The following is a 16,564-nucleotide window of genomic DNA, read 5'->3' as shown; positions in this document are numbered from 1 at the left end:
ATCCGAAAATCCCTCCCACCGTCGGGAGCAACCCCTGGCGCCTCGCTGTACGCCAATCTAGTGGTGACTTATAACCGGTAACTGTTGCTCCCCGTGTTGTGTCGACGCTGCAGGCGAAGCTGGAGTGTCCTCTCCAGGTTGTAGGTGTAGGTTTGCAGTGATGTGTGGGTCGGATGCAAGCCCGGGTGATGTCATGTGAAGGACAGGCTGTTGCCCATGCAGCACGTCCCCCCTCTCCACGTCACTGATTGATCCAAAGGAACAGCAGGGCCGTTACAGTTAGGAACCAGCGCCATTGCAGGAGCTGCCAGAACGAGGTTGTAGACAACGACCAACTGCCTCCGGGACTCCGACTCTGGGTTTTTCTTGAGGTTTCCTCCTGGAGCCTTTTCCATGACTGGGTATGGCCACAAGGCAGTGGAGGTTCTAGATCAGAGTTTTCCCTCTCCTAGATGGACAGCCTTCCCAGGCTGACGAGCCCCATCTGCCCGAGACTCATGGGGCGGGAGTGTCGACCTTCCCACGCAGGTCTATGACACCTGCCCACTGCGGTATTACAAGTAATAGATCGTATATTATGCATAGGCACTATTATCCAACCTAATAGTAAACCCATAAACTAAACAGTGGTCTGTTGCACAAGGCTACTCTGAGCCATAATAAATCCACCAACTCACAATTAATAGCTCTTGCAATTGGCACACATCCATAGGGTGTGGGGAATTTGGGGTTGCCGTGAAGTTCAGCATGACCACAGTACATAAATCTTGTTAATTAGTTTAATTTCACATTCTGCAGTGGGAAACGATCGTGTGTGTGCCTGGCTATTTTCTTACTGATTTTCTTTCAGCAATGATCTCTTGCATTTATAAGAATGAGGCTATTGATTGATTGATCAATTGATTGATTGATTAATCGATCAATCAAATAAAAGATGCAGCTTGGAAACAGGAATCTGATGGAGTGTCTTGGCCCAAAACGCAGGAGTAACTCAGCGGGTCGGTCAGCCAGCATCTCTGGAGAACGTGGATAGGCATTGTGTGGGGTTGGGAATTTTCAGATGTTGAATATACGTGTCCAGGCACAAGGAACTACAGATGCTGGTTCACAAAAAAAAAGGTGCATAGTACCGGAGTAACTCGGCAGGTCAGGCAACATCTCTGGCAACATCTATGAATGAGGTAACAATTCGGATGAGTACAATTATACAATCTGAAGAAGGATTGTGACCCGAAACATCACCTATCCATGTTCTCCAGAGATGCTGCCCGACCCACTGAGTTACCCCAGCACTTTGTGTCTTTATTTTTCTCCAGAGATGCTACCGGACCCACTGAGTTATTCCAGCACTTTGTCTTTTTTGCTAATGGAAACAGGCCCTCCGGCCACCCAGTCCACACCGATCATCCATGATACGTTCACACTAGCTCTATGTTATCCAACTTTTGCTGCCATTCCTTACCCAATAGGGACAATTTTACAGAGTCCAATCAACCGACAAACCTGCATGTCTTTAGGATGTGGGAGGAAACTGCAGCATCAAGAGGAAACGCATGTGGTCGTGGGGGAAAACGTGGAAACTCCACACTGGCAGAACCCTGGGTGTCTGATGCTGTGAGGCAGCAGCTCTAATGTTATGCCTGTAGTGCAACCTCTTAGGGTGGCACAGTGACACAGCAGTAGAGTTGCTGCCTTACAGCACCAGACACCCGGGTTTGATCCTGACTACGGGTGCTGTCCGTACGGAGTTTGTACATTCTCCCTGTGACCACGTAGGCTTCCAGTTTCTTCCCACATTCCAAAGACGTGCAGGTTTGCAGGTTAATTGACTTGGGTAAATTGTCCCTAGTGTGTAGGATAGAACTAGTGTGAACGGGTGATCGCTGATCAGCGAGGACTCGGTGGGCCAAAGGGCCTGTTTCCTTGCTATATCTCTAAACTAAACTAAACTCTCATTCTAGGATTCAATCTACTGCAAGCTCTAAAGCAAGCCTTTCCTTCCTAATATAAGGAGACCAAAGCTGTAAGTATCATTCACCCAAGTCCCATATCAATGCGAAACAACTTCTTTACTCAGAAGCTCCATTTCCCTGCCTATAATTGGCTACAATCTGTTTGCTTTTCTCACTGTTGCTGTACCTGAATGTTAACATCTACATTCCAATATTTACTGACCCAAAGCATTGGTGTATCTCAGTGGGTCAGGCAGCATCTCTGGAGAAAAGCAATAGGTGACGTTTTGGGTCAGAACCCTTCTTCAGACTCAAGAGTTTTTTAAAAAAGGTTCAGAGAAGGCCGTCTGGGGGTGGCCAGGAGGAGGAGGAGTGTTGGAGATGGGAGATGGGGTCATCGAGTCGGGCACCTGACATCCCTAATGAGATATTCTCTTTGCCCACAGAAGTGGGCACATAGAACATGGAACAGTAAAGAACAGGAACAGGCCCTTCAGCCCGCAATGTCCATGCTAAACATGAAGCCAAGATAAACTAATCTCTGCCTGCACGTGATCCAGATCATTCCATTCATTGACTATCCATTTGCCCGTGTAAAAGTCTCGCAAATGCCACTTTTGCATGCGCCATCCTCATCACCCCTGGTAGTGCAATCCACATTCCTACCACACACTGTATAAACCCTTGTTATTTTGTAAGTTATAAACTTTGCCTTGCAGAGACCTTACACGTTGGCATATAAAATAGCTAGTTCAGCAATGTGATGTTTCTCCTCATCTTATCTAAAGCTTTATGGTTAATTGGGTGTGGGTGGAATTTATAGCATCAATTGCCCTCAGCCCAGCCCTTCTTTATTTGATACAGTAAAACAAAATGATTACATTCCTCACTATCAAATATGATTTTGTTTTAGCTATCCAGGAAATGTTTTCATTAAATGAATCATTCCATTTAACTGGGTTTTTTTTGGCCGGTGTGACATTTTGGAATAATCAGAGAATCTGCTTTAATCACTGAATCTAAGATGTCGCAAGGAGTTGGTCTGATGTGGGTAATCTAATCTATCCTTAGCAGCCTTCAGAATAGATGGTCTTTTGTGGGTCAATCGGAAACGTACACCCAAAATATTAATTGCATAGTTCAATAGTATTTTGGTGACAGAAAGCACTGTCTTTTTAGAGTTATAGAGTTAAAGAGTCAAAGAGTGATACAGCATAAAAGCAGGCCCTTCAGCCCAACTTGCCCACACCGGCCAACATGTCCCTGCTGCACTAGTCCCACCCACCTGCCCGCGGTTGGTCCATATTCCTCCAAACATGTCCTATCCATGTACCTGTCTAACTGTTTCTTAAACGTTGGGATAGTCCCAGCCTCAACTAGCAGCTTGTTCCATACACCCACCACTCTTTGTATGAAAAAACTACCCCTCAGATTCCTGTTAAATATTTTCCCTTCATTATAAACCTATGTCTTCTGGTCTTCGATTCACCTACTCTGGGCAAGAGACCCTGTGCATCTTTGAAGGATCAGCCGTCCATTCCATTTCCAGATGCTGCCTAACACATTGAGTTCCTGCAGAGATTTGTGTTTTGTTCAAGATTTCAGTGTCTTGTATGTGGATCCAAGCATCTGTAAAGATCTTGTATCTGGAATTAAATAATTTAGAGTAGGTGCATCTCCACCAAAAACATTGAACTATAATTAGTGTGACAATGTTTTAAAGCCTGTGCTCTGTATTGTTAACATTATGGCGAGTCCGAAAACTTGTTGGTTGTAGAAGAAGTTTATTGCAGCCGCAATATTCGAATACAAAGTTAAACAACAAGGTAAAGGACAACCATCAAAAACTTACTGTCTTCTTCGAAGACTTCGCCGAACTGAACATTTTGGGCGCCAAAAGCGCACATGACAACGCTGGCCAATCAGCGATGTCGCTCTCTGGACCAATCCCTACGGTCGCGCTCACACGTGACCTTGCTGGCCAATCTGAGGGTTCGACGACCCGGACCATTCTCTATGGTCGCTACATGACCCCCCCCAGAACCCGAGGTACGGAACCTAGCAGGGAGCCGGATTTCGCGACCATAACGAGTACGGAGAGGGGCAGCCTGAACCACAGGAGCCGGGGGTTCCGGACTTGGAGGAACTGCCGGAACGGGGGGTCCTGGAGGAACTGCCGGAACGGGGGGTCCTGGACTGAGCGGAACTGACGGAGGTCGGCCTCTCCTAGGGGTTTGGCCGACCAGGACTGGTTGATCCGGATCCAAGTGTGCAGGTTTGAGCCGGGACACCGAGACGAGCTCACTTCTGCCGCACATGTCTAAGGTGAAGGTAGCCGTTCCCTTACGCAAAACCCGGAACGGCCCTTGATAGACCCTCTGCAACGGGGCACGATGGGAATCTTTTCGCAGAAACACAAACTCACAGTCCTTCAGCGAAGGCGGTTCATGTACCATGGGACACCCATGACGTGAAGTCGGAACTGGAGCCAGGGAACCCACCCGTGCCCGGAGAGATGCTAAGACTGATGGGACTGGAGGCAGCTGGTCTGGGGGGTCCGGAAACAAATCTCCGGGTACTCGAAGTGTCGAGCCATATACTAGCTCCGCGGACGACGCACCGAGATCTTGCTTAGGAGCAGTCCGGATGCCCAGAAGAACCCAGGGGAGTTGGTCTACCCAGTCCGGGCCTTCAAGCCTTGCACTGAGGGACGCCTTAAGTTGACGGTGGAACCTTTCTACAAGTCCATTTGCCTGGGGGTGATATGCAGTAGTGGGTTGTAACTTGGAACCGTACAGTTCTGCGAGCGCGGCCCAGAGGGACGAAGTGAACTGCGGCCCCCTGTCAGTGGTAATAACTGCCGGGACCCCGAAACGAGCTACCCAATGGAGGGCCAAAGTCCTGGCACAGGAGGCTGACGAAATATCAGACAATGGAAAAGCCTCTGGCCACCGGGTGAACCGATCCACCACCGTGAGGAGGTGGCTGTAGCCCCGGGAGGAAGGCAAGGGCCCGACCAAATCCACGTGGATGTGGAAAAAACGAACTGCTGGGACCTCGAACTCCTGTACGGGGGGCTGGACATGGCGCTGGACTTTAGCGGTCTGACAGGGAACGCAGGAACGCGCCCAACCCGCTACCTGTTTCCGTAGGCCATGCCAGACAAACCGAGCTGCTACTAAAGCAGAGGTGGAGCGGATGGACGGGTGCGCCAGCCCATGAATGGCATCAAAAACCCGGCGCTGAAGGGAGGGCGGTACTACCGGCCTGGGACGGGGAAGGGAAACATCACACCAGACTTTTGTGCCTTCCGACCCGCAGGCTACCTGAGCCAACTTCAATCCCGAAGTGGTGGACTGGTATGCCGAGGCGGTATCCGCTAGAAGCTGTGCCTCCGCAAGCTCCTGGGGATCCACCTCGCAGTCCACCGCCGAAATAGGGGAAAAAGCAGGTCTAGACAGGGCGTCAGCAACGGCATTAAGCTTACCCGCGACATGACGGACATCGGTGGTAAATTCGGAGATAGCAGTCAGGTGCCGCTGCTGGCGGGCCGACCATGGGTCAGACAATTTGAAAAATGCAAATGTTAATGGTTTGTGGTCCGTAAAGGCCACAAAAGGGCGGCCCTCAAGGAAATACCTGAAATGACGAACAGCTAAATAGAGGGCCAGAAGTTCTCGGTCAAATGCGCTATACTTCAGCTCAGCCGAATTTAGTTGCCGGCTGAAAAACGCCAAGGGCTACCAACGGCCACCGACCTGCTGCTCCAAGACCCCGCCCACCGCCACGTCAGAGGCGTCAACCGTCAGGGCCGTGGGGGCGGAGGGGCTCGGGTGGACCAACATGGTGGCGTCTGCTAATGCTGCCTTAGCTGCTGTAAAAGCCGACTCTGCGGCCGGGGACCATATCAACTCTACCGGTTTTCCCGCAAGGCACTGGAAGAGCGGGCGCATGACCCGCGCAGCTGCCGGAACGAACCTATGGTAGAAGTTAACCATGCTACGAACTCCTGTAGTCCTTTTACTGTGGTGAGCCTGGGAAATGCCCGGATAGCCTCCACCTTCTCGAGCAAAGGGGAGGCGCCGGCAGGGGTAATTCTGTGCCCTAAAAAATCAAGAGAAGGGAGGCCGAATTGACACTTGGAGGGTTGGATAATGAGCCCGTGGTCTTGGAGCCGCTGGAACACAGTCCGCAAGTGGACCTGGTGTTCCTGGACTGAGGGGCTGGCGACCAGGATGTCGTCTAAATAAATAAACAAAAAGGGTAAACCCCGACCCATACGGTCCATCAGTCGTTGGAAAGCCTGTGCCGCGTTCTTTAAACCGAAAGGCATACGCAACCATTCAAACAACCTGAACGGAGTAATCATGGCAGTTTTCTGTATGTCCTCCGGACGCACCGGAATCTGGTGGTATCCTCGCACCAAATCGATTTTGGAGAACACCACCGCTCCTTCCAACCCAGACGAAAAGTCCTGTAGGTGCGGTATGGGGTAGCGATCAGCCGTGGTGACAGCATTGAGACGCCGATAATCGCCACATGGTCTCCACCCCCCAGATGCCTTGGAGACCATATGCAACGGCGAGGCCCACGGGCTGTCGGACTGACGGACAATGCCCATTTCCTCCATCTTCCTAAATTCCGCCCGTGCCACCACCAGTTTGTCTGGCGGTAGTCTCCTGGCCCGAGCGAAAACGGGAGGGCCCTCGGTGCGGATGTGGTGGACCACGCCGTGCTTGGCCGAAGGCGTGTCAAACCGTTGGATGAGCAGCTCTGGAAACTCCACCAGGATCTCAGCATACGAGTCAGGGGCCGCGACGACGGCCTGGACAGTAGGGCTGGGCGGGGAGGCGATTGTCGGAGCGACGGGCTCCTCGCTGGCGGAGGGTCGGAGGTCGTTACCGCGGACATCAGGGACCAGTGAAAAAGCCCAGAGAAAATCTGCGCCTAGGATCGCTTGTCTGACGTCTGCTATGATGAATGGCCATTCGTACGTGCGGAGGCCTAACACAAGGGACATCTTCCGTATACCGAAAGTGCGAATGGGGCTGCCATTAACCGCGATGAGGGTGGGACCTGTCTTACCCGTTCTGGTTTCGAGGTCGGTCGGCGGCACTATACTGACGATGGCTCCCGTGTCTACCAAAAATTCTGTGTCCGTGAATCGATCGTGGACGTAGAGGCGTCGGTTCTGGCCAATCGCAACTGCCCCTATGTACGATCGGCCGAGGCATTTCCCGCGAAGGTACAAGGTGAGCGGCAGTTGCGGGATTCTCTACCCCATCGTAGGTGATAATAGCACCAGCCGCGCTTGTGCGGATCTTTTTGGCGGGCTTTCGGAGAACTGGCGGGAGACGCGGCGCCATCTTGATGTCGCTGTGGCGTGGTCACTGATGTCGAGACCTTGTTGATCGAACCGCTTGACTTGTTTTTAGCCGCTATGAGCGCGTCCGCTTTCGCTGCATATGCTTCGGGGTCCTTAAAAGAACAATCCGTGAGCAGCAGTCGGACATCCTCAGGAAGCTTCTCTCGGAATGCCTGTTCGAACATTAGGCAATCCGTATGCTCACCGGCTAGCATCATCATCTCGGCCATGAGAACGGACGGCTGTCGATCTCCGAGGTCCGGTAGGTGCAGAAGTCTTGCAGCGCAATCATGCCTATTAAACCCGAAGGCTCGCAGTAACAATTTCTTCATTGCCTCGTACTTGCTTTCCGCAGGCGGATTAACGATGAACCGCATCACGGGCGTGGTCGTCTCCGGTGATAGAGCGCTGACGAGGTAGTAATACTTCGTCGAGTTGGCCGATATGTTCTTTATATGAAATTGGGCTTCGGTGTGGACAAACCAAGATTGCGGTGAATGTGTCCAAAACAACGGAAGGTGAAGGCTTACCGCGCTTAACTCCGGTGTGCCAGGCGCGGCAATCAACAACGGGGCGTCGTGTTCCTGCATAGTCGGTGATCGTCTAGATCACGTCAGGGTCACCAATATGGCGAGTCCGAAAACTTGTTGGTTGTAGAAGAAGTTTATTGCAGCCGCAATATTCGAATACAAAGTTAAACAACAAGGTAAAGGACAACCATCAAAAACTTACTGTCTTCTTCGAAGACTTCGCCGAACTGAACATTTCGGGCGCCAAAAGCGCACATGACAACGCTGGCCAATCAGCGATGTCGCTCTCTGGACCAATCCCTACGGTCGTGCTCACACGTGACCTTGCTGGCCAATCTGAGGGTTCGACGACCCGGACCATTCTCTATGGTCGCTACAACATTACCATTATCGCCCACTAACAGATTTTTGACTAATCATGATAAGATTTTAAATTGTTTTAAGGATCTTGGATTTCATCAAAGATACTTGAAAGTCATGGTTAGATGATGTTTCAGGTTGTGACTTAATCTGATCAATCTGAAGATGGGTCCCGACCTGAAATGTCACCAACTTGGGGCTACTGACTATCCCGCGGTCTAGGCTTAAGCTCAGGGGTGACCGCGCTTTTGCAGTTGCAGCTCCTAGACTGTGGAACAGCATCCCACTCCCCATCAGAACTGCCCCCTCCATCGACTCCTTTAAGTCTAGGCTCAAAACCTACTTGTATTCCCTAGCATTTAAGGCGCTCTGAGGGGACTCAGTAAACTGTTTATGTATGTGTTGTTAGGTCTGTGTGCTCTTGTGTGTTCTTTTTTGGTACCTGCACTAATGTACAGTACTTTGGTCAACGTTGGTTGTGTTTAAATGTGCTATACAAATAAAATTGACTTGACTTGACTAACCATGTTCTCCATAAATGCTGCCCGACCCACTGAATTATTCCAGCTCTTTAGATTTGTTTTTTGGTAAACTGACATCTGTAGTTCCTTGTGTCTCGTTTTTACAGGTCATTTAAAGGTTGAATTTTCTTCTTTTTACTTTTTTTAAATGCACATAATTGAAAAAAATGTTACACCCAGTATCTTGTATAATGATGTTTCACCTTTGCAAAGCAAAAATGTATTAGGCTGAAAGAAAAATTGTGGTTTGCTTAAATAATAGAGACACGACAATAGGCTAATATGTTCCTTGGGACTTTTGGTTACTGTTGTGGAGTAGCAAATAAGGCAAGGGTGGTCACGGTGGCGCAGCGGTAGAGTAGCTGCCTTACAGTGAATGCAGTGCCGGAGACCCGTGTTCGATCCCGACTACGGGCGCTGTCTGTACAGAGTTTGTACGTTCTCCCCGGGGCCTGCGTGGGTTTTCTCCGAGATCTTCGGTTTCCTCCCACACTCCAAAGACGTACAGGTTTGTAGGTTAATCGACTTGGTAAATGTAAAAATTGTCCCCAGTGGGTATAGGATACTGTTGATGTGCAGGGATTGCTGGTCGGCGCGGACTCGGAGGGCCGAAGGGCCTGTTTCTGCGCTGTATGTCTAAACTAAACTAATCTATGCCAAACAAACTCCTGGACACAGAATCCAGATTGGGTTTTTTTAACAATGTTTGTGGGATAAAGTTTGACACTGGATATAATAACCCTGGTCTCCTTCAAAATATTGTCATAAGAAGTGAGTTGGACCTGACAAGGACCAGAGCAACACTACAACATCAGCAAGTTGCAGTCAACTTCCAATTCTGTCCAAAGATCTCCCCCCATAATTCTGCTGATATGTCTCGTGCCACACTACAACATCAGATAGATTGCGGATTTGAGCTTCTTAAAAAAACGTGTTTGGTCAAACAATTGAGATGTGTTATTAAAGCAAAGAATGCTTTACAAAAGCCTTCTAGTCCCAGATTACACAGCGGTGAAAGAGGCCGCATACAGTGGAGTTCCGATCATCGTGGTCAATGAAAGTTACATCCATTAACGACCGATCCTGAAATCTGGCTCGTAGTTTAGTTTTAGTTTGGAGACACAGCGTGGAAACAGGCCCATCGGCCCACCGAGTCCGCACTGACCAGCGATCCCCGCACACTAACACTATCCTTCACAATAGGGACAATTTACGATTTTTACTGAAGCTAATTAACCTACAAATCTACGAGGACTTTGGAGTGTGGGAGGAAACTGGAACACCCAGAGAATACCTTCCCGGCCATGGGGAGAACGTACAAACTCCGTACAGACAGAACCCGTGATCAGGATCGAACCCAAGGACTCTGTTGTTGTAAGGCAACAACTCTACCGCTGCGTCACCATGCCGTCCTGGATCAAAGGGTTTTCTCTTGGTGACATGGGAAATGAAGTGTAAATTCCACTACAAATTTAAGGTGGTACCCAGATATTTATTTGTAATACACTGAAATGCAAATGTTTTATTACATAAACATAGAAGATAGAATACAATTCTAAAGGATATTTGTGCTCCATTTTGGATGCTGGGAATAAGAGAGAAATTTAAAAAGACACAAAGTGCTGGAATAACTCAGCAGATCAGGCAGTATCATGAAGAACATGGATGCTGCCTCGCCTGCTGAGTTACTCCAGCACTTTGTGCCTTTCTTATTTTTTGTATACCAGCATCTGCAGTTCTTTGTTTCTACAATAGAGAAATTAAGTTGCCTTGAGACAGAATAACGTCAGAACTTGGTTCACAGAGATCTCATTCAGCACTGGGTCCTTGTAATTTTTCAATGCAACAATGCAACATTCCAGAGTGGTATCTCATCTTGACAACAGTCAGCTCCTCTCTAAAGAGCAGTAGCTGATACAACAATGTAACTACACCATACCAGATAATGCACAGTGTTCTCAAAGTGTTTAGTTTAGTTTAGTCCAGAGATACAGCGCGGAAACAGGCCTTTAGGCCCACTGAGTCCGCGCCGACCAGCGATCCCTGCACATTAACACTATTCCTTACTAGGGACAATTGGTACATTTCTACCAAGCCAATTAAACTACAAACCTGTACGTCTTTGGAGTGTGGGAGAAAACTGTAGTTCTCGGAGAAAACCCAGGAGGTCAAGGGGAGAAGATACAAACTCTGTACAGACAGCACCTGTAGTCGGGATCGAACCCGGATCTCTGGCGCTGTAAGGCAGCAACTTTACCGCTGCGCCACCATGCACTATCACTAAAAACATTGCAATGAAAATCAATTGAAATGATCTACACGTTGATTCTCTTAATATTTCCCCCGAGTCATAAATATTAGTTTTTCCAAATAGTGTAACATTACCCTTAAGCTCTCCTAAGAAGACTACACACCTAAAACATAAGCTTCAGCATTTAACTGATCTAGCTTTGTTAGGATTTAACTGATCAGCATTTCACTGATCTCGCTTTCTTCGTATCTTAGCTTTCAGAGAGGCAAACATATGTTGTGGATCATCGATGAATCCTATGCTTACTTGGGAAAGTTGCCAGTCACTGAAGGAACTATTAACACTCGAAATATAATGAAGAGAAATAGAAAAAAAACACAGTGAGGCAAATTGAAAGTGAAAGAGTATATAATAGCAGGCATTAAAAAAAAGTAAAGGAAATCAATGCATTTAAAATGATCTTGAAACAGGTTATTGATGAAAAGAGTATACATGTGTATACAAAAATGTGATCTCGTCCAGTCAATCTGTTTCAGTTAAAAAAAAAACGTTTCGGGAATTCTAAAATAAAAATGTAAAACGGTGGAATAACTCAGCAGGACAGAAAATAGTTGAGAGTGAAAGAATTAATCTTTCAGGTCAATGACCTTTCGTTCAAGCTCTGTTTCAGTGATATGTAATAAAAAGGACCTGTGGGTGCTGGTTTGTATCAAAGATAGACATAAAATGCTGGAGTAACTCAGCAGTTCAGGCTGCACCTCTGGAGAAAATGGATAGGTGACGTTTCGGGCTGGGACCCTTCTTCAGATTGATTGGGGGGGGGGGTGGGGGTGGGGGCGGACTGGAAGAAAGAAAAAAACAAATCAGGGCCAACAAAAGACGATCTCAGGCAGGGAGGTTCCCTGATAGGCCAATTGTTGGTTAGGGACAGTGTGACCCCAAGAGGGATGGAACTGGTTAACTGAATTGTAGTGGGGAATGTGGGCAAGTGGGGCGAAGAGGGAGGGGCGAGAGGAGGGGAGTGTTTGTAGAAGTTACTTAAAATTATAGAATTCACCATTCAAACCACTGGGTTGTAAGCGACTGTTAGTGGTCCTCTCTTGCTTCCAGTTTCTCCCCCCCCCACCCCACCCCACCCCCCGCTACAATCAGTCTGAAGAAGGGTCCTGACCCAAAACCCTTGGTATTTTCTCCAGAGATGCTGCCGACCCGCTGAGTTACCCCAGCATTTTGTGTCTATCCACTGTTTCAGTGATGTTAGTTGAGGGATTAACATAGTCCTGGAGACAAGGTGGATGTTCCTGCTTTTTGACAGTGCCATGGGAACTATATGCAAGGGCAGATCGCGTGCCAGTTTAACGTCTCCTTTGAGGAAAAACGTTTTCAGTCACAGAGTTGTAAATCTGTGGAATTCACTGCCTCAGAAGGCAGTGGAGGCCAAGTCTCTGAATGCATTCAAGAGAGAGCTAGATAGAGCTCTGAAGGATAGCGGAGTCAGGGGGTATGGGGAGAAGGCAGGAACGGGGTACTGATTGAGAATGATCAACCATGATCGCATTGAATGGCGGTGCTGGCTCGAAGGGCCGAATGGCCTCCTCCTGCACCTATTGTCTATTGTCTATTGTCTATTGTCTATTGTTTCCTTGGGCACTCTATTCTCATTCCTAGATTTAGTAATATAGTTTAGTTTAGAGATAATGCACGGAAGCAGGCCCTTCGGCCCACCGAGTCTGCACCGACCAGCGTTCCCCATACACTAGCACACATTACACACTAGGGACAATTTACAATTTTTACCAAAGCCAATTTACTGAAGCTACAAACCTGCACGTCTTTGGAATGTGGGAGGAAACTGGAGCACCCGGAGAAAACCCACATGGTCACGGGAAGAACGTACAAACTCCATACAGACAGCATCTGTAGACAGGACCGAACCTGGGTCTCTGGTGCTGTAAGGCTGTAAAGCAGCAACTCTACCGATGGTATTTATTCACAAAATGCTGGAATAACTCAGCGGGTCAGGCAGCATCTCAGGAGAGAAGGAATGGACGACGTTTCGGGTCGAGACCCTTCTTCAGATTTTATTCTAACTCTACCGCAGCGCCACCGTGCCACCATACTTAAAGCCTGCGGGCAAATGTGTTAGCATTGATGCATTCAAAGAAAGAGAGAAAGTAAGCCATTTAATATGAAAGTCGTTTGGTTTGTAGTTTTTAGTGTGGAAACAAGCCCTTCAGCCCACCGAGTCAGTGCTGACCAATGATCCCCCACACACTAGTTCTATCGTATTTACTAGGGACAATTTACAGAAGCCAATTAACCTGCAACCTCCCATCTTTGGGGTATGGGAGGAAACCGGAGCATCCGGGGAAAACCCACGCAGGCCACAGGGAAAACGTACAAACACCGTACAGACAGAGCCCGTAGTCAGGATCGAACCCGGGTCTCTGATGCTGTAGGGCAGCAACTCTACCGCTGCACCACGTAAATATTGAGAAGTTAAACACAAAGTGCTGGGCACTTCATAGCTGTGGTCACTCAAAACATTTCAAATAATCAAAATCTGCCAAAGGCAACAGGTTTAGTCAAATAAATATTGAATAAAGTCACCTGAGCTCATGTTCCATTTACTCAATGTTGAAGGAGTGGCTGCAGAGGGCAGTACAAATACGTGTGTCCTAAACAATCATTACCATGGGTTGCAGTTTGAGGCTTGGGTCAGCTTCACAAGGGGTTTTACCTGCATTTTATTCCCCCACCATCAACAGTGGCTTCATTTCCACTGTTAAAAAAATCAACTGCTGTTTTATGAGTTCAGTAACGACTTGCACAATCTTCCATTGTTTAGAAAGTGATGATGAGATGAATGCGGTCAGCTTGTTCCACCTGCTGGAGAAAAAAGTGCATGTAGGAAGTAACTGCAGATGCCGGTTTACACCGAAGGCAGACACAAAGTGCTGGAGTAACTCAGCGGGACAGGCAGCATCTCTGGAGTGAAGGAATGGGTGACGTTTCCTGTAAGCCTGGTTGTACTGCTTGGTCTCGTCGATCGGTGGTCATATCGCTGAACACCTCTGTTCAGAAGGCTCGCCGATTGTTTCGCTGAACACCTCCGCTCGGTCTGCCTAGGCCTACCTGAACTCCCGGTTGCGAAACACTTTAACTCCCCTTCCCATTCCCACACTGACCTTTCTGTCCTGGGCCTCCTCCACTGTCAGAGTGAGGCCCAATGCACATTGGAAGAGCTGAACCTCATATTTTGCTTGGGCAGCTTACAATCCAAGTGAAGAAAGCCAATGGAATGTTGGCCTTCATAACAAGAGGGGTTGAGTATAGGACCAAAGAGGTCCTTCTACAGTTGTACAGGGCCCTAGTGAGACCGCACCTGGAGTCCTGTGTGCAGTTTTGGTCTCCAAATTTGAGGAAGGATATTCTTGCTATTGAGGGTGTGCAGCGTAGGTTTACTAGGTTAATTCCCGGAATGGCAGGACTCTCATATGTTGAAAGACTGGAGCGGCTAGGCTTGTATACACTGGAATTTAGAAGGATGAGAGGAGATCTTATCGAGACATATAAGATTATTAAGGGGTTGGACACGTTCGAGGCAGGAAACATGTTCCCATTGTTGGGGGAGTCCAGAACCAGGGGCCACAGTTTAAGAATTAAGGGGTAGGCCATTTAGAACGGAGATGAGGAAAAACTTTTTCAGTCAGAGAGTTGTAAAGCTGTGGAATTCACTGCCTCAGAAGGCAGTGGGGCCCAATTCTCTGAATGCATTCAAGAGAGAGCTGGATAGAGCTCTTAAGGATAGCGGAGTCAAGTGGTATGGGGAGAAGGCAGGAACGGGGTACTGATTGAGAATGATCAGCCATGATCACATTGAATGGTGGTGCTGGCTCGAAGGGCCAAATGGCCTACTCCTGCACCTATTGTCTATTGTCTATTGAGGGGGGTGGAGATGGGAAGACGTGACTGATGGCGGGATCACATTGGAGGTGATGGAAATGTCAGAGTATGATGTGTTGGATGTGGAGGCTGGTGGGGTGATTGGTGAGGACCAGGGGAACTCAGTCCTTGGTGCGTCTTAGGGAAGAGGGAGTGAGAGCTGAACTACGGGACACAGAACGGAGACACGTATGAGGGACCCATCTATGACAGAAGGGGGGAACGCATGTTCCCGAAAGAACGAGGGCATCTCGAATGTTCTTGTGCGGAAAGCCTCATCTTGGGAGCAGTTTAAAGGAGATGTGCGGGACAAGGTTTTTACACAGAGGGCGGTGAGTGCCTGGAATGTTTTGCCAGGGGTGGTGGTGGAAGCAGGTTCGACAGTGACATTTAATAGGCTTTAGGATAAGCACAAAATCCTGGAGTAACTCAGCGGGTCAGGCAGCACCTCTGGAGAAAAGGAATAGGTGACGAGAAGGGTCTCGACCCGAAACGTCACCCATTCCTTCTCTCCCGAGATGCTGCCTGACCTGCTGAGTTACTCCAGCATTTTGTGAATAAATCGATTTGTACCAGCATCTGCAGTTATTTTCTTATACTACAGGTGACGATTTGGGTTGAGACCCTTCTTCAGACAGAGTCAGGGGAGAGGGGAAAGCATATGGGTATGCAGATATAAGCATATGGATATAGAGCGGTGTGGATTATGTGCAGGCAGATAAGAATTGGTCTTGACATTCAAGTAACCCCTGTTTTATGGGGTTATGAGATAATGGGGTTATGAGATTATGGGGAGAAGGCAGGAGAATGGGGTTAGGGGGGACTTATAGATCAGCCACAATTGAATGGCGGAGTAGACTTGATGGGCCAAATGGCCTAATTCTACTCCTATACTTATGACCTTTAGTTTAGTTTAATTATAGTCACGAGATACAGTGAAAATCTTTTATTGGCAAGTTAGGGCTGAAGGGCCTGTTCCTGTGCTGTGCTGTCTGAAGAATGGTCTCGACCCAAAACATCACCTATTCCACTTTTCTCCAGAGATGCTGCCGGGCCTGTTGAGTTTCTCCAGCACTTTGTGTCTATCCTTTGCTATACTGTTCTATTTTCTTTTTAAAAAACCTGAGACATTTATGTGAAAATGAACATTGTTTCTGTGGTTTTAATGGGTTTATAAACTGCCTAAATAAACTAAAACTAAAACTAAATAAGCTAAATCTTTCCAATAAAAGCTCGCCCTTGCTATGAGAAAGGCAGGTAAACACAGAAACATAGAAAATAAGTGCAGGAGGAGGCCATTTGGCCCTTCGAGCCAGCACCGCCATTCATTGGAATCATGGCTGATCATCCACAATCAGTAACCCGTGCCTGCCTTCTCCCCATATCCCTTGATTCCACTAGCCCCTAGAGCTTTATCGAACTCTCTTTTAAATTCATCCAGTGAATTGGCCTCTGTTGCCTTCTGTGGCAGAGAATTCCACAAATTCACAACTCTCTGGGTGAAAACGTTTTTTTTTCTCATCTCAGTTTTAAATGGCCTCCCCTTTATTCTTAGACTGTGTGTCCCCTGGTTCTGGACTCCCCCAACATTGGGAACATTTTTCCTGCATCTAGCTTGCCCAGTCCTTTAAAAAAATTAT

Source organism: Rhinoraja longicauda, chromosome 22 (genome assembly GCF_053455715.1).
Source record: "Rhinoraja longicauda isolate Sanriku21f chromosome 22, sRhiLon1.1, whole genome shotgun sequence".
NCBI classification, from domain to species: Eukaryota; Metazoa; Chordata; class Chondrichthyes; order Rajiformes; family Arhynchobatidae; genus Rhinoraja; species Rhinoraja longicauda.
This window is presented reverse-complemented; position numbering follows the sequence as displayed.